The sequence below is a fragment of the Sander lucioperca genome, chromosome 17, assembly GCF_008315115.2.
Source record: "Sander lucioperca isolate FBNREF2018 chromosome 17, SLUC_FBN_1.2, whole genome shotgun sequence".
NCBI classification, from domain to species: domain Eukaryota; kingdom Metazoa; phylum Chordata; class Actinopteri; order Perciformes; family Percidae; genus Sander; species Sander lucioperca.
In genome coordinates this window covers 4,297,787-4,323,819 of record NC_050189.1, presented here as the reverse complement: position 1 = coordinate 4,323,819, position 26,033 = coordinate 4,297,787, and the positions used below count along the sequence as shown (strand labels likewise).

The window sequence follows — 26,033 nt, the reverse complement described above, 5'->3', positions numbered from 1 at the left end:
CGCCGTCACATTGGGCGCCGCCACCCACCACCACCACAAGTAAATTCTCAACCTGTCGGAAACACTGTCACGTCATTACATATACTTAATATGTTGTCTTATGAGGCTTCTGAATGTATGGGAAAACAAACCTACCATCAAATGATCATGTCTCCCCACAACCCCATTGCTACATGTATAAAAAACTGTGTTGTGAATGTAAAGTAATACTTTCTGTAGAAGAGCAAATTACACTGATTAAAAAGCAGTCTGCAGCCTTATGAAAGCACCTCGCCTCTGTAACACGTTCGTACTGAACACAATTGGAAGCCAATTAAACAATATGTGCTTGAATGCAAAGAAAAAGCACTTCCATTATACTTGCAAGATTTTTTTAATCTGAGTTTAAGTAGGCGCCTGGAAGGAACATTTCATTTGCCTTTTGTAATTGCTTTAGGTTTCATACGTTTAAAACTTCAGCTGCATAAGTTGTTGATTAAAAAAACACGAATCATGGCAGTTCATTATTTATTATAAAGAATGCCTGCATGTTAATAACTCTTTAAATAAAATCACGTGGCGCTGTGTCATCAACACACCGCATACACAAACCAATATATCTACTGTTATATAATGTAAATGTAGTGGGGTTTTGTGCGGTTACATTTGTAAAAGTACCATTTAAGCATCGATCTTAAGCTTTTTCTTTTACTAATTTGATTTAATTAATAGATATATGTTATTAAAGTTAAGGAAATGATACACTTAGCATTCCCTAAGCCTACCCATCACCTTTGACTGTGTCACATTAACAACCCATGACTTTAAAACTTAGCCTCACCATAAATTGGACAGAATCTCAGGGAGCCGTATCTCAGTGGAAATGTTTTCTGCCACGCAGTTTATATTTCATAGCACACCCGCTAGCATAAATTGCATTCAAATGGCCAGATATTCAGATGCTAACTGCTTTTAATATAAATTACTTCAGACAGCAAGTAATGGCTTTTCCCTATTTCACAACAGTTGCAGTCTCGCACATCTTTCATATTCAGGGCTCATGGGAAAATACTCTTACGGCCTTCTAATCACAGCTCATTCCCTACTTCTTTCACTCACGCGTGTTTTTCCAAATGTCACTCGCCTCGATACAGGTTGAGGTTGGCTCGACTGCATTTCCCATCTAAAAGTTAATCTGTGAAATTAAATTCAGATCCTTATTAATATCATTAAGATATAAACATCATGTCAGATTGACCATCTTAAGGCAGCACATATTACTAATTGAGCAGCTATGGGCGGGGCAGCCTCATGCAGCCTGTCCATGGTCCTTTTTTCCCTTGATCTGCATCAACCTCAAACCCCTGGTAGAGGAGCATCAAGCACCACTCTGTCACAGACATCCTCTCTCCTTTTCACCCACAGGTTAGGCCATCTATTTAAAATTCTGTGGGAGTGTGGCTGTGGCCTGGCCTTCCTCACCTGGCTATCCCTTTATTCTGCTCTTCCAAACTACCTGTGTCTATAAAGGTCCGTCCAGGGAAGTGGCCAATCAGCGTGATTCAGACCCCCTTTCTCATTGTTCAGTTGGCCCAAATGAATTAAGGGGAAAACAGAATAATATTTAATAATTCTTTACCGCATACCCAAAGTGCATGAACTGAAAAAAAGGAGAAAGATAAAAATGAATGCAGCTCCTCTTGATAACTAATGAGCCATTTGCATTTGGTACAGAACACCTGGAGTACAATGATGTAGTTAATATGATTTCTAACAGCCTCAGGACTTATTTCCATACAATAAACAAATGACAAATTAAAAAGGAAAAACAATGCAGATGCTTCTATATAAAACACAAGGGGTCACAACATGTGTTGATGACTGTGGAAACGATGTGAATCATTCACCAGTCCCAAGTGAACATTGGGAGATTTTGAAGCAACGTGTTCTACTGTGCTCTTCACCGCCATCATCAAAACACCAAATGAGGGAATATTGTCTGGGAGAATGGTCCGACAGAGTTCAAGAGAATCTATGTGAAAGAGTACTTGAAGCCGATCTGTATGCTGATAGTGGCCCAACACCGCACTAAGTTTCTTTTTGGCATCTCCTCTATTTCTTCCGCGAGCCGCGAGCAAATGTGTCAAGCTAGGCAGGTAATCACATACAGGGAGGCCACAGTGCAGCCGTGTAATTTACAAAATAAAACACCCAGGTTTATGGTGAGAACTGCACGTCTGGAATGAACAGCAAGTTGCTCTTTAAATAGTCAGACAGAGTCAGCAAGTGAGTAAGTAGGTTGGAAGGTGAGCGTAAGCATGGATTTGGTAATTAGCTAAACTTGAAAACAAATTTTTTTATGCTACACATAGTTAACCATTGTTTTAACAGCAATCAAATGACTGTACTTCTGTGCTGCAAAAACAACAGGAATACTTAACCTAGATGTCTAAAAACTCAATGATCTAATACTAACATTATTACAGTTTTTTACAGTTGCTAGGACGCAATACTTGGGTCACTTTTTCAAAACTCTTCACACAGTGAGCACAACAGAAGTATATGTGGGCTAAACTGTGGATCATGTATCATTGCTTTGGCACAAAATGCATTCAATGACTACATCTTTCAAATGACATTCATTCTTTTCTCACTTCAACACAACAACCGCCAAAACTCTATGTACCTACAGGCCAATTTGCACATGCTAACATACTGTTTTCAAAACTGTTAAACTTAAGTTCAAAACAATAACATAATAAAAAAACTGAATAAGACAGCAATTTGCTACATTTCTACAGTAATATTGTAATGAAATTAGGGCTGTCAAAATAACGCGTTAATTTCGATTAATTAATCTGAGAAAAAATAACGCGTTAAAAAAATGAACGCAGATTAATCCATTCTATATTGACGTTTGCATACAGACGAAAATCTGGTGCGACGCTAGTTAACACTATACTCAACAGCAGCTAACGTTAGCCTACCGCTAGCTAGTTAACACTACACTCGACAGCAGCTAACGTTAGCCTACCGCTAGCTAGTAGCTGGATTAAAAACGGTTAAAATGCTGACAGCTAACGCTAAACGGTGTAAAGTTTGACTGTGTTTTACTGTAGAGGGTTCAACACCGGTATGGTAACAATCTGCAGCTACCGTCGGAAAAACAACACAGATGGTGCGTTCAATGAAACTGGTAAACTACAGCCTCGTGGTGCATTTGAAGTTGTTGTAAATGTCCTTTTCCTATCTGGTTGTTGTTTTTGTCGTTCAACAGCAATTTACTAGTGAAATAAGTTATTGTTATACATTATTATTAAATCATTTAATTTTGACCATATGGCCTTAGCAAAAAACAAGCCGTTCTTTAATGTCACCAACTATTGTTTAGTACCCTTTTTTTTCTTTTCTTTTTTTACTTTCTTAAAAAGTATCGGTTCGAGCACCGTTAATTATGTATGCGATTAATTTCGATTAATTAATCACAGAGTATGTAATTAATTAGATTAAATTTTTTAATCGATTGACAGCCCTAAATGAAATATATTTCGAATCGAAAAAGTAAATGCTATGAAAACAATTGGACCAACCACAGTTGATTCTCATTATGGCTGAACACCTACACAGGTGTTACTCTTTCAATTTCATTACAAAAGGAGACAACCTCAGAATAGTTTTGTATTGTGACGTAAACATGGACCCAGCCAGAGATGGAGAAGTGGCTGAAAGAGGAAGAAGAGTGGCTGGGAGGGGGCGAGGAATTCATATGCGTGGTGGAAGAAGAAGAGGAAGATCAAGAGCTGTAGTCTCAGATGAGATTAGAGCTAATGTAATTGATCATGTAATCAATCATGGTCTCTCAATGAGAGAGGCTGGTCAGAGAGTGCAGCCAAATCTGCAACGCTCAACAGTGGCATCTATTGTTAGAGTTTCCCGGCAAACCAACAGGTAACATGTATTCTGCATGACATCTGACTGAGCTGCACATTACGGAAGTAAATAGAGCAAAGCCTGCAAACCCACTTTTGCTTTTCTGCTTAGGACTCAACGGCTACCTCACACAGGTGGGAGATGTAGGATGTTCACTGATGTGCAGGAAACTGCCATTGTTGATATGGTCATCAGAAACAACGGCATAAAACTCACTGAGATTCGCGACAGAGTCTTGGCAGACAATGTTACTTTTGAAAATATTCACAGTGTAAGCATAACAACCATTTCTAGAGTCTTGAAAAAACATAAGGTCACGATGAAGCAGTTGTATACTGTGTCAGGCAACTCAGGAACCAATGTGTCCAGGTAAGATCACAATACTGTAAAATACAGAACTGTTTTTGAACAAAACCTAACACACACAAAGACATACATTTTAGGTAATGTATACTACTGCAATAGCCTAACTCTTATGTTGCCTTGTGGATTTATTTTAGAGAGTCATGGAGATTGAAGGCAGGCAAACACCCCACATTTTCATCTTTGTGGATGAGGCGGGTTTCAACTTGACCAAAACACGGCGAAGGAAGGAATGTGATTGGGAAGAGAGCCACAGTGGATGTCCCGGGCCAGAGGGGTGCCAACATCACAATGTGCGCAGCAATATCCACTGATGGACTGCAGTTACAAAAACCACTAATTGGGCCATACAACACTGAGCAACTCCTTGCATTCCTGCATGATCTCTATGAAAGGGTTGTGAGGTTGTTTGAGACATGTATGAAGTGATTTGGTAGTTTTAGTGCATTTTGAATGTGAAATGAACTGCTGTGCCGAGCTGAAAGTTGGTTAAGAGAACTGTGTTAAGAGTTTTGAAAAAGTGACCTAAGTATTGAGAAATGTATCCTAGCGACTGTAAAAAAAAAAAAAAAAAAAAAAAACTGTAACTGTAAGTAGATCAGGTAGGGGCCATGAAGTGACTGATGCACATTAAATACAGGTTTCTGTCAGTGATATTAAAAATTCAGTGTTTCTGTTATTAGTTGCGTTCATTTAGTCATGTTACGCCACATAAATACCTGTCTTCATGATTTCCATGCAGTTACATGCAGTGAGTTATACGTACTTTAAATTTGGGAAAAACAGAGTTTCAGATTGGTACTCCGAGTTGTGACATTGGAATCTGGATCAGGAGGAATAAAGTTGATTCGGTGTATCCCTATAAATACTTTCACTTTTCAACCCCACAGTTTTAAACCTAAGTCCAAGCTCACAATGCATTTACCTAAGAACATCAGTCCTTTCTTTTATAGGCAAGATATTGTGACTCATTTACACGTTTACAGATAAATCACCTGTGATTTTCTACTTTACAAGTGTACATGAAACCAAAACTCCAAAAAATGTGCTCTCAGAAGCAGCCCATACACATTTAACATAACAAGGTGATGATCCAATATTTCCTGTTAAGTCCTTTTAAGATTCTCCCAGCTCTGTGAAATGTCTTAGATGAAAGACTTTGACGAAGCAGGAGGTCCGTTTTCCCGATGGCTGGGAGTGTTTAGAAAGGGAGAGGTCACTGGCAGTGCAGCGCTAGCCTTTCCTTCTTAATGACGCCTCAAAGTGAGAGTCCATCATTCCCCCTAATTATTGTTGATTGCATTCATTATGTCATGTCCTGAAATCTTGGATGCGCTGATGGTGGTTCGGGCTAAATGGCAGCTACGGGGTAGCTTGTTTCTCAAAGCTAATTGGATGTCAGTTTGGAGAGGCAAACAGAGAAAGAATAAAGTGCCTCTCATCAGCAGACTGTCCATTGTCAAATGTATTTTTTATGAGCTGGCAGACCCCTAGCTGAGCAGACTGAGGCCCAGGGTTGTGATGCTTGCAAGATGTCAAGCACCTCGTCATAGAAATCCCCCAAGCTCTATTTTAATGAAATTAACAAGCCTTTGCTTAAAAAAAAAAAAAAAAAAAAAAAAAAAAAAAGCTGCTGCATTGACATCTGACACAGCAGTAGACTACATTCCTTAAATACAGTTTATAAGGAATAGCAGGGAGTTCATGGCAAGCTTAATGGAAATTAAAAAAAGAGAAACAGACATCTTCATTATTGCAGCGTCTGTAGAGTAGGTTACACTCTGGACTAGCATCTCCATTTATTACTCTTAAACTGTATTAAAAGAATAGCAATAAAACGGCCAGTAATGTATTTTAAGATACCAAAGGGAAATGTTTGGTCTGCGGGTTACATTTCCCCCTGAAAAGAGAAACAGAAAAGATTAGAAAAGCACTCTGGGAGAAATTCTAAATCTCACAGATCAGCAGCGAAGGGACAGCCAAGCTGGCAACAGAGATATGGAAGCACAATGGTGAATCACTTCCAACAATGCAACACAGGCACAGTGACTCAGAAATACTGATTCACGTATATGCCTATTGCCTACTTGTACATATGCGCTCCCACACTCCAACACCATTCTCATAAGCATTTTAAACATGTAGCCTCTGCATTTTGTCTCTAGAAAAAAGCATATAAAAAGGGAATCACTGTAAGAATTTACTGCTGATGTCTAGGAATATTAAACGTCCGAGTACTCAATTACACCTTGCTACTGTCACTAATGTCCTGTTTAACAGTGTGTAATGTCAGTTGAGCAAACAGACAGCGCTTGCATTTGCATCACAACTCACTTTAAGGTGAAGCAGAGAAATTCCCCCTATTTTTCTGCTCTGGTTTAACCTCATCAGCTTACTTCGCCAATGAAATCTCCTCTCTGTCCCCTTAATGCAGCTTTTTGCCTGTGTCTGCACGTAAAAGAGCTCGGAGCTCCTCTCATTACTGAGCATTACTGAGATTGAAGACAGAGTGAGAGCATGAGAGAGAGACAAAGAGAGAGGGAGAAAGAAGTGATCCATTTCTTAGCCGCTTCTCTATCAGCAAACCCACACAAACACTTCTGATGTGTGTATGCACTTTCCCACTCGCTGAGCATGCTGGTGTAAATTACATGATAAATGCCTTATAACAGATTTTGCATATCCTATAGCTATGTATGAAGGAGGCATGCAACTTGGAAGGGCTGCATGTGTAAACCCCGGAACTTCAAATTCTCATAGAAAGCTATGAGAATTTGAAGTAGGGGAAAATACAGCGCTACAGCAAACAAATACTTCTTAGCGGCTAAGCCATAGCCACATTTAGCCGTATGATAGCATTAGGGGGCTGAAACACCTACCTCGTTTGGTCCGGACCTTCGGACTTTTTAGTTTGATCCGAACCAAAATTACAGGTGTGAAACCTCCCCCGAATTTGGCCCGACCAAAAGAGGTAGCCACGGTCCGGATCAAACTGAACCATGAACCAGAATTATACTCAGTAAACGTAATACAACTTTTTTTCTGCTATGTGGCATCGTTTTGTCATTGATTACATGACACTTTGCAACACAGTAATACAACAGAGACCTTATTTATTGATATTGATTGATTTCAATATTGATTGATCCAACACCAAAGATTCTTTTGTACCTTAAAATAATGTTTCCAAAAATGAGACATAAGTATAATGGTAATGGTACTGGTAATAGACAATTCCCCTTCCAACCTGTAGGGGGACCGAAGAGGAAAAGTGCTTTGGTGCCTACTATAAAGGGGTATCATAATAAAACGCAAGAAAGCTATATAGTATATGTAAAATAAATATGTCTGCAAATTACCTACAGAGTCATTTCAAATAGCCAGACTGCAGTTCTAGGTTACCAGTAGGCGATTAAGAGAATAATAGAGAATAGGCAGCATTTAATATGCTTGTTCTAATTACTAACCTAATTAATCACATTGCCGATGTGTACCACATGGGCAGCGACAATGTTGACAACACAGATGAAGCGAAAATGTACAGTTCAACAGTACAAACTCTGCATGCACGCGTGCACGCGCACACCCACGCGCGCGCGAGCAATACACAAACTATGTACAAACAGTAGGTCATCAAATGCAAAGGCAAAATGGCAAAACGCAACACTAAAACGGCACGGGAAAAAAAGCCACAGTAACATCAATAGCACCGTAATGCCCAACGCCACACAGACTAACGTTAGGATGTAATATTTACTCTTATGCATGAAACCTAACCAACAATAAGTGACAACCACTGGCCTTAAACAGCAAAGTGCACCAAAGCAGAAGAGACACACATAACTTTTAGCACATATACAGTAAATTAGTTTATCAACTCACCGTTAGAAGAGCTAAAGTTGGGGTCTGCGGCTGGCGTGCTGAATCCCCTCAACACAATGTATTTACGTCTGCGGTCCGTGAAAACGTTCTTGAGCATTTATACATTGTTTCCACATAATATTATGATGAAAGGCCTCATTCCGCTGACAAACACAGTAGTTTGGCGGGGTACTCAAGTCGTTGATGTCGGGGCAAATGTTGCATGTGCGGTGTTTGCATCAGGAATGCTGTTATGGCGGCTGGGAAGGTCTCGCACTTCAGTGGTTGTTAAGCTAACTTTAGCCGCCGCAGTCGCTGGGACTGAGCCGTCACTGCCATGGGACTCGATAAATCCTCCCACATTTGATCGAGGTTAATGTCTGTTATGAAGCTTTAGTCCTACACAAGTCCGCTAGCTTAAAAAGCTAGCTAGGAACAGTTTGCTGCATGACAGTAAAGCATGCAGTGACCAACAAACGTAGTCCCGCCTACCTGCGTCAAGCTCAACATCTGATTTGTTTTCCACCGGAAATGCATGGCTGTACGTAATTGGCTTACAAAGTTGAGAAAATATGACTTAAATAATAAATAAAACTATGTTTGGTCTTAAATTTTTTTATAAGACCACATTCAATCTTTAATCAAAAATAAGAATGATTTATTTACATAAACAATATAAAACATTTTATCATCTTCATATTCAGAGGGGGCACAACAATATAAATAATTTTCATTCAGACAGGATTGCCCCCCAACGCCCCATGTGATGCGGGCACCATGTTACTTTTTTTGAAAAGCGACCACTGTTGCTACAAACGACAATTATAGGATAATAGTCAATGCAAAAACATTGTGTAACAGTAGCACAAGTATAGAAAAGGGATAAAGTAGCTGAACTGACAGCAATATCTAAAGGCTACAATTAGCCACCATAAGCTACTATTCATACCAGACCAAGTGGCTGAATCAGCCAAACACCTTTGTGTAGTGAATTAAGCGGCGATGCATTTTATTGTTTATTAATTCAACATTTGCAAGTGGAATTCTTTCAAAAGTTACATAGTCTTGGTTTAAATACAGCTAACATTAAAGGTTGACATACACAATAATGAGCTAAAAATGTCCCATTTACTTGCATAACGTACAAAACAAATAAACATAATCATTCTAACTCAGAAACAGGCTGTGTTGTGGTGAAGGGATACAGCAGTTTTTCTACCTGCTTAAAATATAATGCTCCAAAACCCCAAACCTGTGTGAGTCACTCCCAGAAGCAGCAGCAGCAGCAAAACATTGATTGAGTTGACTGCTCAGAGTTTCACTGTATTTCTAAACGTGATGGCTCTTCCCACAGGTGGCAAGAGATAGTGTGGTCATACCTCAGGCTCTTTCCAAACACAGATAGATTCCTAAAGCACCCATACAAACAAATATGCATGCTGCATCCCAACACATCAGTGACACCTGGGCAAGGAAAAAAATTGCTGCCCAAATTGAGGGACGTTTTAAAAACAGCCCAGTATTAAGAAAACCAAGAAGACAAATGCTGTTCCAGTGCTCTCACAGTATCTCAGTGTTTTATTTATATATATATATATATATATATATATATATATATATATATATATATATATATATATATATATACATATATATATATATATATATATACATTGCCACCGGACTGTGTGATACTCAGTAAGGGAGCAAATTTGAGGAAGATGGGTACTGACGATGGCACTGGTCGCCACATGGCACCTGTCAGTGCCTGTGCTGACATGTGGGACTGAGGTGCACCTCCTCCCAGCCGAACCCTTAGATAGAGAGAGATATATGGCAGGTAGCCTTTAAAAGTCTGCCGCTTGGCAATACAGCCTCATTAACAGGCCCACTGAAGGCCCCAGCTTGGCCTGCTTCCAGGAAAAGAGAGGGATAGTTCAGCAGTCTTCTAACCACCTCCCCTCCCTGCCTCCATATATCCTGCTCTATCTTTAGAGTACTATGCAAAGTCAGCACTCTTCAACCATCTATCCTTAACACATCAAATACATGCCCGCCAGCCTCTATTTCAAATTGAGTAAAAAAAAAAAAAAAAAAGAACAACAGGAGAAGTGAAGAGAAGGTGGCAGAATGTAACCATTAGGATAGCCACCTGGTGGGTGATGTTGCAGCTCTCATTTGTCCCCATTCTCTACCGTTTATCACTCCAATTGCACTAAACCAAAGCAAAAAACTCAAATTCAATTCCCCATCTTGAGTTTAGATCAAGTGGCTTCTCCCAAATACAATCCAATTTACTGTAAAATACCAATTACTGGTATAAAAAGGCCAATCCATTTAAAGTGAAAGTTGCATTATTAGAGCAGTAAGTGGTGTCTTTATGAGAATGCAGGCTTAGCAGAACTTACCAAGCGAGGTGGCTAAGTGAAGGGCATCAAAGATGCCTAACTCGAGGAGTTGCACGACTGGGCACAAATCACTTAACATAATTATCACTGCTCCCTCCCCACCCCAGGCCCTGATTCACTAGAACAAAAAAGAAGCAGGTGTGATTCTAAGTCACATTGAAATGCCACATTCAAGAAAGAGAGAAAGTTAATAAAGGGGAGTCCACAGAAAAAACAAGGAGTGCAATGAATGAAAATAAACTTGATGAGATGCAGCCAACAGGGAGATACATATCTAGAAAGGATAATATAAAGAGTGGAGGAAGATGTGTGTGTGTGTGTGTGTGTGTGTGTGTGTGTGTGTGTGTGTGTGTGCTGGGGTGTCATCTGATGAACCATGCCCTTAACCCCACAATTTATAGCTTTCTGACGAGCACCGGGGGAAAAGATGTGTTGGGTTTGATGTGTTTTATGAGCCTTGCAGGCCGCCCAGTCAGTATCCATTATAGGAATGTTAGAGAGTAATCCGTGAAGTCGACACCTCCCATAAATGATTTCCTGACACCAGCTAGTTGCTCCTCAGCCATGCTTGTGACATGCTAGCAAACCTCATTAATTTCAGTCTCAGTTTGTGAATAAATGTGAGCCTTCTTGCTTTGCTCGGCCTTCTAGTGTATCATCATGTTCTCATGCGTTTTCATCATTGTGTGTCCATTTCTTCACAACGCAGTGTGCCAACTATGACTGGTTTGACGGGGGCCTGCAGGGAATATTTCTACTGCATTAAGAGCAATCTCTTGGCCACTAGGGAAATTGACAGTTGCAGTGGTCATCTGAAATGTTCATTCCCCCCATTTTTCAAGGCTGCTCCATCAGCATCTCTTGTACACAGGCAGCATTGTAGTTCAGAGTGTGTTGTTTCTCAAGGGAAGACGTTACCCTCCAGTTATGATAGAGGCCGACCTCAAAGAAAAGCTATGAAGATGAGTTGTTAGAAGAGGGAGCAACAGTGCCTGGTGGGGTGAGAAAGACTTGACAGGTTACTCTGTGAGCATACAAGATTTTGTATAGAGGAACGTGCATACATGTTTCATTATTTCTAAGAATAATTTTGTTAACAATGCTTTGGTTGGACATTAAAAAGAGAAACCGTGCACTTGATCGCTTGAAGCATTAGTGCAGGTTGAGTTACTCTACTCCATCCTTACGCTTAAAGAAGCACCAATTCTGTCAAAACGTTTGAGTCCATCTGTGTTGATTCCTCAACATTTATCATTAAAGCCCATAATTTTGCCATTGTGTACACACCACTCTCTTCTGGTCATGTTCTTCATGTACTGCATATTCTCCTGTGAGATCTTCTGGCTGATGGAGAAAACTTAAAGCTGCACTAATTAATATTTTCATATAAGCAATGGGTCATGTGTAATAAGCTTTATGGAGGTGTTTTAGCATCTTTCAGCTCATTGTTTTGGTTTAGTCTCATTGTTTCATCCAACTTGTTTTCAGCCACAACAGGCAGCTGTTTTTAAAGATTATATTTTGGGGATTTTTTAGGCCTTTATTTGACAGGACAGCTTAAGACAGGAAAGGGCAGAGAACATGTAGCAAAAGGCAGCAGGCCGGAACCGAACCTGCGGCCGCTACGGTAAGGACTGAGCCTCTGTACATGGGGCACCTGCTCAACCAGGTGCGCTAACTAGACGTCCCAAGCAGCTGTTTTTAACAAAAAAATGCCCATTTATGAAAATATGAATCAGTGCAGGTTTAAGTTTTCTCCATCAGCCAGAAGATCTAACAGGAGAATATGCAGTACATAAAGAACATGACCAGAGGAAAATTCAATTCAATTCAATTTTATTTTATTTATAGTATCAAATCATAACAAGAGTTATCTCAGGACACTTTCCAGATAGAGTAGGTCTAGATCACACTACACTACACAATTCCAGTAATTCCAAAATGGGGAGTACACAATGGCAACATTCTCGGCTTTAATGATTAATGTTGAGGAATCAACACAAATGGACTGAATAATTGCCTGCACACTCTGTTTCTCAGCCATCCCCAAATAGAATGTGCAGGTACATGTAGACATGGCGCTGAAGGGATAGTCTAGTATGTCATTCTGAGGGTTGACATTTCATCATACAATATTTTTCCTTTTTTTTCACTCAAAAACACAAGTTTCTCCTTTTGTATTTGCATCACCTGTGGTGGACCCAAATGGGAAACTATCTTGGCCAGCAAAAAGCATTTTTTCTTCTGGTCATGCGTCTCTAGTTTTACATTATTCTCTGTAGATATTTTGTTAGGTTCCCATAATTAACAACAGAACAGCTGAAAATCAACATAACTTTTATTGTTAGAGGCTTTACAGCTAAGTCTAGATTATGTTGCTTAACCTCATGCATCTGTATATACATGAGCTGTAGGATCTAATGCATAGTGTTACATGACTCAAACATCTTCTAAGAAACATCCTCCACTGGCAAGTATCTCACCCCAGTAAGATCTGGCTTCCTATTACACTCGTAGTAGAACATGCAGATGATAGTTTTTAATGGTGGTATGGCTACAGTGAATATATGACCTCTGTTCCAAACTGTGTGTTGTCATTCACATCTTTCAATCCCATGTGAGCTGTGGGTTTTCTGATCCCTGATGTCACATGAAAGTATTTTTCCGAATGGTGACAAAGTGTCAAAATGTTCCATGATTATTTCTAAGAAGTCAAGCAAGATAATGAGATCGCTTTTAATACACGACAAAAGATGGTAGCAGTGCACCCTCAAAACTAGGATTCAATCCAAAATGTGTTGTCCTTACTGTAAATGTGAATAGAAATTGAGTGTTAGTGATTTTGCATTACTTCAAAAACTGCAAGTGAACTACTTCGATGTCCCATTATGATTATTATCAGTGACCTATGACCTAGAAATTCACAAAAAAATAACTGCAATATTGTACAATTATAATAATAAAAAAGTCCCTCAGTCTTCGCTTATAATCTCAATGTATTAAAGAATTCTAAGTGTTAACAACTATATTTTGAATGGCACTATTTCGAAATAGCCAAAATAAGTAAATACTTGTAAATTTCACTGATCTAGACTTTTACATCTCAAACGTGAATGGATACATGTAGAATATTTTTTTAATGAAAGGATTCCAAAAATGGAAAGGCTAACGTAAAAAAAACTACTGTTTTTACAAAAACAAAATCCCAAATCGTATGTTTACCTGTTTCCCTGTCTAACGATATCACCCACAATATTTTTAACTATATATGACCAGTTGGAACTCAGATTCAAATCTCACTCATGTCCTGCAAATTACTCAACACCCAACAATGACAGTGAAAACAAACCCTTATGTTTCACTGGCTATGTGTTGAAGGGTTCTTACATTTTGTGCGTCCGCCACCAATGTGAGTGATCTAATAAGGAGGGAGTAATGGGAAGCTGAAATAGTGTAAGAATCTTTATACAATGTGCCAATTATTTCACATGTGTGATAGGGAAAATGCCCCCCAAAGTGCTAGCTTTCCTAAAAAACTTGGTGCTTCACTTCTGCTCCTTCACTTGCGTTCATGCTTGGCTTCTTCCCGAACTATCCCCAGGCATTGATCACAGCATAGTGGAGTCTTGCTAACAGAGCTTCGGCCATGTGTTCAGGCTAACAAGGTGAAAAAAATAATAACGAGCAAACCCAAAGAAGAGGTCTCTGACCTTACTGCACTGTTAGTATTCTGTCAATCCAAATCATCCAATATATTACTTTTGCTGGAATAGACGGCCGCTAAGTGGAAAGTATGGAAAGGGTGTTCGTTATCCATGACCCGGCAACGCCTGACCCGGCACAGCAAAGTACAGAAATTAGAGGAAAGCTCTTGAAAAGCTTTCGAGTCTTTTTTTTTCTGTGTGCTCAACAACATGAATCATCACAGGCTGAGGGAAGAGGCTGGAATAGCTAACACAAAAATGGCAGGTGAACTGAACAACACCACTCAGTGCCGCAGCATATGGTGGCCGGTGTCCACAATTGTCTTTTTCTCTCGTATTTGTTACTTGAAACTCTCTATGAAGTGCTTTTGGGATGTCAGCAAAAGCTGTTGGAAAAGCAAATAATCATTATCTCCTACCCAGGCAACTTTGAGCAGCTTGTTGCCTAGCATGAGACCGTCTGTTGATGATGTAAGCCCATGCACTTCACAAGCACCTTCAAAAACACATTATTTCATCACTTGATGCAGCCCTTGATGTCTCAGTTTTAGTACTCTGAATAAAGTCATATCTGACCAAAGCATCTACAAGGACACTCCGAGCATGAAAAACAAACAATAATAATAATAATAATAATAATAAAAAAACATCCTTTCCTTTATTTAATTTTGTCAAGCTACAGTAGAAATACCTTGAAATCATGCTCTGTGTATAGTAGGGGTAGAAAGTAACTAAGTACATTTACTCAATTCAAGTACTGCATGCAGTAAAGGGGTTCCACCAATGAGGGATTTCTCCTCTTAAACTCTCAAATAATTTTATTTAAAGCGAGCCAATGTACCTTTTGCTGAACAGCAGCCGCTGTGGCTAGTGACAATAACAGGATGATGGGAAATTCTAAAAGGTAGTCGAACCAAGGGGGTAAGCTTCGCTTCAGAGCTCGAACCTCCTATGGCGCCATTTTGATGCTACAAAGCGATCACCCCCCGTTAGCATCCCATTGACTGCCATTCATTTTGGCGTCACTTTGACAGCGAATAACTTTACATCTGAAGCGTTTAAAGACTTTATTTGTCCATTGTTTATTTATAAAGAAACACGACAATGTATAAAAGGCTCCATTACCTTGTACCTCACGTTATGGCTCCGTAGCAGACGTTTTTGTAAAAATAGGCTAATGATTGTGTCATAACCACGCGAATTACTGTCGCATAGTAGAGGAATTACCGTATAGTACAGGAGAAGCTCGCAGGCAGTTTAGACTTACATTAGCTGTTTAAGTTTAATTACTAATGTTAACTAGCATTTTAGTTAGCAATAATTAGCCTGTGTCCATGTTATCTCCTTACATATACCTATACTCTCCGTCTCTGCAAGATTGGGAATGATTGAGATTTCTCTTGGCACAGCTACCAGAAGACTTACAACTTTCAGACACGTTGCTCACGTCACATTTACGTCGTCTCTCTCAGTTGGAGGCTGCGCAGTAACGTTCAGCGCTCACCGGAAAAGTGCTTCTAAAGGCCTTCACTGGTCTCCGTCCAGAGCAACGGGATCTGTTGGTCCATTCTTATATACAGTCTATGAGTCGAACAGGTAGAGAAGAGTCATAGCATCAGCAGAACTGACTCAGTAATGTCTGTTACACAGTAATATCGATGTAAAGTTTGCTTACATTAATGTATGCTTTATTAATCTCTCTTGAGAAAATTCATTCTATTATTTTATTACACACACATGCACGCAGGCGCGCACGCACGCGGGAGATGTCAGAGTGTGAGGGGTTTTGCCCATGGACAGGTGCCCCGAGCAGTTGGGGTTTCGGTGCCTTGCTCAAGGGCCCCTTGGCAGTGCCAGTTCACCCCAGTAGGTGAACTGACACTTCTAGTCCACACTCCATACTTGGTCCATGCAAGGACTTGAACTGGCAACTCTCCTGTTCCCAAGCCAAGTTTACCATGGACTAGCCACCATAAGCTACTGGTCATACCAGACCAGAAGTAAGGCTGAAACAGCAAAACCCCTGAGAGTATTTAAAGCAGCCATATTATGCTCATTTTCAGGTTCATAATTGTATTTTAAGGTTGTACCAGAATAGGTTTACATGGTTTAATTTTCAAAAAACACCATATTTTTGTTGTACTGCAGTGCTCTCTCTCACTGCTGCAGATCCTCTTTTCACCTGGTCTCTGTTTTAGCCACAGAGTGAGACCTCTTTTCTTCTTCTTCTTCTGTACTATCTTTGATTGCACTGCAGATGCTCAGATGTAGATCATGTCAGCTAGCTAGCTCCATAGACAGTAAAAGAAAGGCTGTTTCTACAACTTCGGTCAGTTACAAGGTAGGATTAGCTGGGAGACTTCTAAATGAGGGCGCACATGTAAGTAGTTCTTTTGTAGATTATGGTGAACTTGTGTGTGTTGTAGCAGTGCTTTGCTATTGAGAACGAGGTAGCATGCTAGCGTTAGCATGCTAGCTAATGGATGGAATGGATGGAATAAAGAGCTAATGGTTGTGGTTAGCCTGCTCGTTTCGGCTTGTGACGTCACAAGCCGTGCCAGCTCACCCAGAGACTGAAGGCAGGACACATTCAGAAACTGTATCTCACTCTAAACAGCATGGGTGGATTTTTTTCAAAGTTTGTATGTGTGTGGAAGCACCAGAGACACAACATAACACCCCAAATCCCAGAAAAAGTGATTTTTTCATAATATGGGCACTTTAAATAAGCAAGGGTGTGTTTGGTTGCTTATGAATTCTGCTTTTAATCTATAGCTATAACTATATGTATATATATATATATATATATATATATATATATATATATATATATATATATATATATATATATATATATATATATATGTATATATATATATATATATATATAGCTCAAGGTTTGATCTTGTTTCCAACAAAGGCATTACTTACCGAGTGATATAACTGAAAAAACAAGCAGGCAGGCAGGCACCTACACCATACTTGTGTTTAGTGTGTAGAGTATGGGTTCGGAGAGGTTGCGTTTTCCATTTATCCTGCTTCACCCTTGCAGCCTGTCAGAAAACCAAAATAGGATGGCTTTGTACCAACTGCCATTGAGGGGAATTGCGCTGATTAGTGACTCTATTTACTCTTAGTTTTAATTACGCTAATATCAAAAGGGAGATTTTTTTTAGGATGGGAATAAACAGGGGTTGTAAAAGCACAGAATTGCGTCATTAAAATGTCATAATCCACAAGGGTAAAACTGGCATCTAATTCATTTAATCAGAAAATCACTCTGATTGAATAGAAAGAGAAGGTAGGAGGGAAAATAACTTTGAACTTAAAGTCATATATCAACAGATCAAAACTCAAGGGATTTCTTTTGTGATTGGGCCTGTTTGTAATGGATTTAGAAAAAATGGGCACCTATCTATCTGGTGCCATACATCTCTCCTGGCAGCACTGTCATATGATATTCGAAGGCCTGAAAGTGACAAATATTTACAAGTTTAATTTAAGACAGCATCATACCCTCCATGGCAGGACAATTTTGAAAAATAGGTGCTATGCTAGCATGGACACTTGGGATATGACAATTCATGATTAGAAATTGATTTTTTCTATAACCCCAGGTTCAATTATCGGGGTTTATGTTTGATGGGACCATAATGGTGCCTATCTGCAAGTACAGCCTGTCGCGGCTCATGCCATGTTGTTGTCTTTTCCTTCAGGTTTAATCAAGCTGTAATTGATTCACTAATTGCCTTTAATTATAAAGTAAATTACTTCTTTCTACCATGCAAGTTGGGTTATCTGTTTTGGTGGCTATCAAAGGAGAAGTTAATAAACTGGATGATAGGGTTAATAATCACAATCAGTGCTGTAATTCTCATTAGATCCAAATACGCATAAAGCAATGCAATTACTTCATGAGCATATAATTGCTTTGTATAACATCTTCTGCAATCTTGATAACAATTATATCAAATTGTTTGCAGAATAAAAACCTAAATCAATCATTTATTACCCCGAATGTCACCAGAGACATTGTTATTTCTTCAAATAAAGAATATTTTGCTTTTCTCTTCCCTTTGTATGTTCTGTAGTGGAGGTTACGCCAGAGCAGCTATTTGCAGCTTATCGAGCGGAATGAATCACAGCACGAACATTTTCCTGCACATTATTTCTAAAACAAAAGTTCCCTGCTCGTCTGGGACTGAGGAAAAAGCATGCTGAGATTGTTGCTGCTGTTGCGAGTGTTGTTGAGTTAAACATACCGCTTGCTTTGCCACCGCTGATAAATAAAACATTGAAGTGTTTCGGGAGAAAAGGGGGCTGCCTCCCTGCCTGCATCACCTTTCACACACACACGCACGCACGCGTGCGCGCGCGCGCGCACGCGCACACGCACACGCGCACACACACACACACACACACACACACACACACACACACACACACACACACTCACACGCACACACACACACACACACACACACACACACACACACACACACACACTCACACACGCACACCCGAAGGATATAGACTACGGTTTGCCAGACCCTCCTCCGCAGCGCTGTGGAGGATGGTCTGGCAAGAGGGTCTGGCAAAGCGTAGTATATATCCTTCGGGTTACACTGCCGGGATTGCTCCGGTGCTGCAGGAAATTCCGCCGGGTGCATGTATTTTCCGTTTCCTTCAGCTTTCTTTGTGTTGGAATTTTACATTTTGTGGATTTATGAGGACTATGGTTAACTGCTCCTCACATATCTGCATGGTAAATTGAGAGAGCTAGCTAGACTATCTGTCCAATCTGAGTTTTCTCTCGCACGACTATTTTGCAGCGGCTCTGTGTGGAGTTTAGCACCGCCCATGACGATTCTGATTGGTTGAAAGAAATGCCAATAAACCAGAGCACGTTTTCCTCCCATCCCCGAATGCTATGTGGAGTAGCCAGACCCTTCTTCAGCGTGCTTTAGAGGAGGGTCTGGCAAAGCGAGACTAGGCAAAGCGAGACTAGCTCATGCTTATTCTGAAACATTCGCTTCTGCACAGCCTTCCAGGACACACAGCAGACGCACTGTAGTCATCGTGCACGTGTGTTTGAATAAGCCCCTCAAACATTTAATGGTTTTCTTCGAGATAATAATCATTAATACATGTTTGAGGTACCTAAGGATAAACTAAACTGTAGCTGTGAGAAAAACAGGAGAGACTGTTTCATTTCCTAACCCATGGACTACCAACGTGACCATTCCTAAACACCTAATATGCTGTCAGCAGCAGCATGCTCTGAGACTCCTCATTGTGTTCCATACAAACACTCACTAAGTGATTTCTGCACAGTCAAACATCATACATTCATATATAAGAACCACATGCATAATTGAAACCACACTCAGAATGGCATGACATGAGAGAGGAAAAAATATATATTAATGCGGGTGCGACTGGGTACCTTACTGCCTAAAAAATAAACAAGAAAATAACCGAAATGGGGACCCAGAGAAGCCAGATGAAAATGTAATGCATGGATATTATTTAGCTGTGCCCGGATGAATCGTTGTTTTAAGGTTCAAAAGGTTTTTGTCTTGGGTAAGGAACCACGTTGTAGTACGTGAGCTGAATACGGCGGAAGGGTTTCTGCTGTAGGGATTTGTTTAAGAGTCAAACACTATAATTGTGATGAACTACAGATGTAAGACAAAGAGCAAAAAGTCAACTGTCTGGTGAAATAGAAATGCTGAAATTTGAACAGATCATTGTGATATGAACGCTGCTGGAGAAAATGACTGTTTTTGTTTCAGAAAGCTTTTACAGATGCTTAATTCACAACCAATATAAAGAGAACGTGTTTGCTTTTCTGTGCTTTCCATTACCTTACAGTATCTGAATTGTCCTGGTGTGATGACTTGAACAAACTCTTCAATTATTTGCAAATTGTGGGGTTGACAAATACAAACGCCTAGGTGTTACCATGTCTTATCATTATCTCTCAAGCAAAGATCAATCCTTTTCATAGCATTGCATTTTATGTTACTCTTAGAGGAATGGTTTGAAATATTGGGAAGTATGCTTACCATAATCACATAATCAATCATCAATCATCAGAGGGTTGATACAACTCTTATGTCTATACAACCATGTAGTTGAGGCCAGCAGCCGATTAGCTTAGCTTAGCATAAAGACTGGAAACATGGGGAAATAGCTAGCCTTGCTTGATACATATCACGTATCTGTACAAAAACCAAAGTGTAAAAACACCAATTCACAGATTTATGGAGTGATACCTGCTGGACTATTTCTTGGGCGGGTGCAGTGACTTCCGCCGCTGGTTGCCTGACAACTGCTCTCGCAATTAGTAGATTTAACACTTTAGGTTTTGACAGATTAAACAAACAAGGTAAGGTGTTAATTAGTGAGATTTAGAGGTGCTGCTAGGCGGATTTTGTTACCTTTGAAAAGAGCCATGCTAACTATTTCCCAACGTTTTCAGGCTTTATGCTAAGCTAAGCTAACCAGCAGCTGGCTCCAGCCAAATATTTACTGTACAGATGGGAAAGTTGCATCGATCTTCTCATCTATTGCTATGCAAGAAAACAGATTTCCCAAAATGTGAAACTTTCCTTCAACTTTTCAAGTGCCAATGACATTAGATTGAGCAACCAGTAATTACTGTCACCTAAGATCCAATCCAGTGAGACAGAAAGATGTAAAAAAGTAATCTTCAAACTAAAATGCCAAAATCTATTTGGGATTGACAACTGATTGACACTGAGGAAACCTTTCGCAGGATCAGTACTTGTGAAGTTCAGTTTGCTACTGATCGGCTCTGTTTGTCCTTTGCAGTATTAAATGAAAAGTTAACTGTCACGGTGAAATCACGGTTACAAGCAAACAATATTCCACAGATTGTGTAATCCTCTTTATATTGGCCACCACTCTCTTTTTGTTCTGCCGCTCCCACGCTTGTCCCTCCTCAGTGGCAGGTTGTTTGCACCTTAAGATGGCTGCCATCTGTTCAGTAACCGCCGAGGACATCCTCCTGCTTACCAACATACCTGACAGGTTGTAATGATGGATTACATTATCAGAGAAAATAATGAGAGAATATTTAACTCTTCACCTATTTCAAACAGTATGGTAATGCTTATTTCAACTATACCAGCAAATAAAAAAAAAATGGTGTTCTATTGAGTAAACAAAGGTCTGTGAAAACAGATTGCATGTTGTCTGACACCCAACACTGCAGTTACCTTTAGCTCTACGAAGCACTTCAGCATCTCGTAGCCAATTGTTTTTGTGTGGCACACAAATGTACTGTTTTGGTTCAAGCTCACCATTCTTATCCATTATTTTTCCAGCTTTAACAGACTGACTTTCAGCGAAAAAGCTCTGATAACGAACCTGCTGGAGCATTTAGCAGCTGAAAAGCCAGATATCTTTTTCAATAGTTGGTGGAGACTAGACCAAAGCTTAAAAGTAGAGTGAATATTGGAGATGGTCCTCCTTTGAAAAACGCCCCCATAAGATGTGTGTTCAAGCAGCAAGTCCAATGCATATTTACCATAGACAGTAAAATAAATGGACCTACAGATCCCATTGCTCTGGACAGAGACCAGTGAAGGATATTAGAAGCACTTTTCCGGTGAGGGCTGAGAGTTACTGCGCAGCCTCCAACTGAGAGAGACAATGTAGATTTGACGTGAGCAACCTGTCTGAAAGTTGTAAGTCTTCTGGTAGCTGTGCCAAGAGAAATCTCAATCATTCCGAATCTTGCAGAGACGGAGAGCGTAGGTATATGTAAGGAGATAACATAGGCACAGGCTAATTTTTGCTAACTAAATGCTAGTTAACATTAGTAATTAAACTTAAACAGCTAATAAGTTGAGTTGAAACTGCCTGCGAGCTTCTCCTGACTATACGGTAATTCCTCTACTATGTGACAGTAAGTCGCGTGGTTATGACACAATCGTTAGCCTATTTTTACAAAAAAACGTCTACTACGGAGCCATAACGTGAGGTACAAGGTAATGGAGCCTTTTATACATTGTCGTGTTTCTTTAGAAATAAACAATGGACAAATAAAGTCTTTAAACGCTTCAGATGTAAAGTTATTTGCTGTCAAAGTGATGCCAAAATGAATGGCAGTCAATGGAATGCTAATGGCGGGTGATGGCTTGTTAGCATCAAAATGGCGCCATAGGAGGTACCCGTTGTGGAGAGAGGCTTACCCCCTTGATATTTACGTTTATAGTGGCGACGCCCTCTGCTGGCTGTAGTTTCATATGGGTCTTGTCGTATAGTTTGGAGGACTTGTTGGAATATTGATTACCAGGTGGCTAGAGAATGCTAATGCTGCTCCATGTCTTCTGGATGGGTAAATAGGCAACTGTTTCCCAAACATAATTACAGGTAGAGTTTCTAATTTATCCACCCTGCATGCCTTTGGAAATCCAGGACAGAACTCCACACAAAAATGCCCCAGCCAAATGCCCCCATCAGTCTCTTCTGAAAGACATTCATAGTGTTTAACTTGTTTGTACACACAAAAAGGGACAGAAATAGTTGTATGAAGTATTACAAAAAAGTTTGAGAGAAGAAGTTCTTACTTCCTCACCTCCACACAGCTGGCCAATCACTGTGTGAAGTGCAGTCGGGATGTTTCCAAAGTTTTTCGACCATCCAATAAGCAGTTCTGCTGGAGTATACTGACACATTTAGGATATTTCAATTGAGCCCAAGTCAATTCTAAAGGGGTATGACATCAAGTAGAAATTTAAACTGTGCCCAACATGATATAAAAAGCATGATGTGTTATAGTTTGCACTGGAAGTACAAGTGAAGCTGTAGAATTGAAAATTATACTCTTCATTAAGTGGTTGATTGACTCTGTTTTGCTGATTCAGAAGGAATGGTGTCGGAGGCCAATGCAAGACTAATTTATAGCCATGAGTTAGAATTGCTGAATTTTGCAACAAGGGTAAAATAAACCCCCAGCCACTGAGAGTAATGCTGTTAAATGCTGTGCAGGGTGAGTGCTGCGCTCAGTGTAATACCATCATAAATATAATACAATTATTATACAAGAGTAAGCAAATGGTGAGTTTGCTTATTCTTACATGTATAGAATTCATTGCCAAAAAAAAAATAAAATAGAAATGACATAACACCAGAGAGAAAAATAGTAGTCTGAAAGTGAGTCAGCTGCCACAAAATGCTTTCCTTTCTCTTTTTATATTTCTCAACTTTACCTTGCTGAGCATGTATTGTGAGGAATAACGGCTAATCCACTGGGAGGATGTCTTAGACTATTCCGGGAGAAAAAAAAGGCTGCTTCAGCAAATAGCAGGTACAGGAGCAATGACAAGGCCCCCATCCCTCTCGCACTTTACATACAAATAGCTGTCAAAATAAAATTGCCTATTTTGAATGAGAAAATGCCCGGGACGAAAACACAAATATATGAAAGGACAAAGCAGCCCAGTGGAACAGACAGACAAAGCATGAAATAAGATATTAATGTGTTCTAAATTGAAAGACATTGCGTTATGACTTTGCAAATAAAGTAACCTCATGTCACTTGCATCACTTTTTAAATATAAATGTTATTATCAGTTTTGATATTTGGTTCCGAGATGCCTCCCATCGCCTAACATAATTATGTTTTTCTTTGTGAGAGGTCACCGTGGTGTCAATAGAAGGTCGGCCTCTTGAAAAAGCAAGATGAACATGACTATTATTTGCTACAGAGACCATGTTAGTTTAATGGTATCAAGTGCTCATAAGGTAAGTATATTTACTATTGTTCACACACTAAAATAAAACATCATTAAAAAAAAGACAAAGGCATCTTTGGTTTGTCTGCTTAGGTAGAAAGATCTTAACTGTATCAAAACCGCACACTATATATTCTTAGTACAATCTAATGCAATGGAATACAACAGCCCTGCCTTTACAAAGCTCATAATGTTCATAATGACGTTGTCGGAAATGTGTAATTTCAATTATGTGTTTATAACTGAGGTCATAATAAAGGTGGTCCATATCCTTGACGTTCCACTTCCGGGACTGCTCGATTGCCGACGGAAATTCTGCCGGATTTCACTCATTTAGGCCGGATATCCGTTGCATCCCTTGGGCTTTCTTTGTTTTGGCATTTTAAAATCTGGTCGATTTATGAGGACTATGGTTAACTTCTCCTCAGATCTCTGCAGGGTAAATCCAGACAGCTAGCTAGACTATCTGTCCAATCTGAGTTTTCTTTTGCACGACTAAAACAACTTTCAAACGTATACATGTTCCACCAAAAATATTTCCTTCCGCCGTTGCTCCATACGGCGCTTAGCGCCGCCCAAGGCAATTGTGATTGGTTTAAAGAAATGCCAATAAACCAGAGCACGTTTTTCTCCCATCGCGGAATGCTGTGTGGACTCGTCAGACCCTCCTCTGCAGCGCTGTGGAGGAAGGTCTGGCAATGCGAGACTATGGTAAAGGTGGTGTTGGACTGGATTACATTCAATTGAGGTGTTTTATATCCTCTCCATTTACATACACGAGGGGGTCAGAAGTTTAGAAACACTTCTGATTATAATGCAGTCCAGTACAACACTATCACTAACTATGACTCAGTGTTAACACATAATTGAATTAACAAAACAAAAAAACGTTACAGGCGTCATGAAAGTAGACTTTATGGGAGTTATATTAGATCACATTAGACAGTACAGGTGTACCTAATAAAGTGGACACTTATGGCGCTTACCCACTGCTAGTACCAGCTCTACTCGGCTTGGCTCGGCTCGACTCGGCCGCGGTACCCCTTTCTCCATTTTCCATTGCAGATTTAGTACCGCCTCATGCGTGAGGCAAGCGCGGCTGGTCGTAATAGCGACGCCGCAGGAAACTGCTGTGACCTAACGCGACACACACACAAGAACGTCCAAGGTGTGTTGTTTTTGATTCTCAGCATGTGGCTGTTGCCACAGCCAGAAGACACATTTTGTTTCAAAAGAAGCTGGAGGCAGCAAAAAAAACGCCGCTGGCTAAACTATTTAAAAAGGTCGGGTGTCAGAACACCCCTGTCACTACCCAATGTGAGTCGAGTGCAGATGTGAGTTGCGCATGCTCAGATTTAAACGGTTTACGGCATAACGCCAATGCAAACTGCTAACGAGAGACTTCTGTAATGTCAATACAATGCAAACAAACCCGCATAACGAAGTTCGATCACTGCTGGCTACAAGTTAGCAATCAAACACAACAAAGGCTGTCACTTAAATAGCGTTTTGATCTAACATTAGCAATCAAACAATCATAGATAGCTAAAACGTTTTTGAAATGATTTCCATCTTCTGTTATTGTTTGTAATGAGAAAAGTTTATTATTTTATGGATTTCACAAATTTCAGTATGACACAGCCCACTATCACTACCCAATGTGAGTCGAGTGCACATGTGAGCGTTATATCTGTATAACTTGAACAAGCCTCACAAGTCGTCCTTTGCAAAGCTCCAACACCTGCTTGTCGCAAAGTGGCACATGCGCAACTCACATCTGCACTTGACTCACATTGGGTAGTGACACCCCTGTCTGTTGCTAGCAATGATGACGCAGTGATTAGTGATGATTCTCTCTGACCAGTCAGTAGTCTGCAGGTTTTCACGTCACCTTTTGGTATCGCCTCAGCTCGCTTGGAACCTCGACGGAGGTGATACTAAAAAAAGTACCTGTTGGCAGGTAACAGGGACTTCTTTTCATAATGGAAAACCAAAAAATGCGAGTAGAGTCGAGGCGAGTC

General features: G+C 40.0%; 1 long non-coding RNA gene across 1 annotated transcript; it reads left to right on the top strand.

Moving 5' to 3' along the window:
- The first annotated feature begins 13,431 nt into the window (after positions 1-13,431).
- On the top strand, positions 13,432-25,813 carry LOC118493638. Its single transcript, XR_004895591.1, has 3 exons — positions 13,432-13,442; positions 20,082-20,084; positions 25,695-25,813. It is a non-coding gene; the product is annotated as an uncharacterized LOC118493638 (long non-coding RNA).
- Positions 25,814-26,033: the final 220 nt, after the last annotated feature.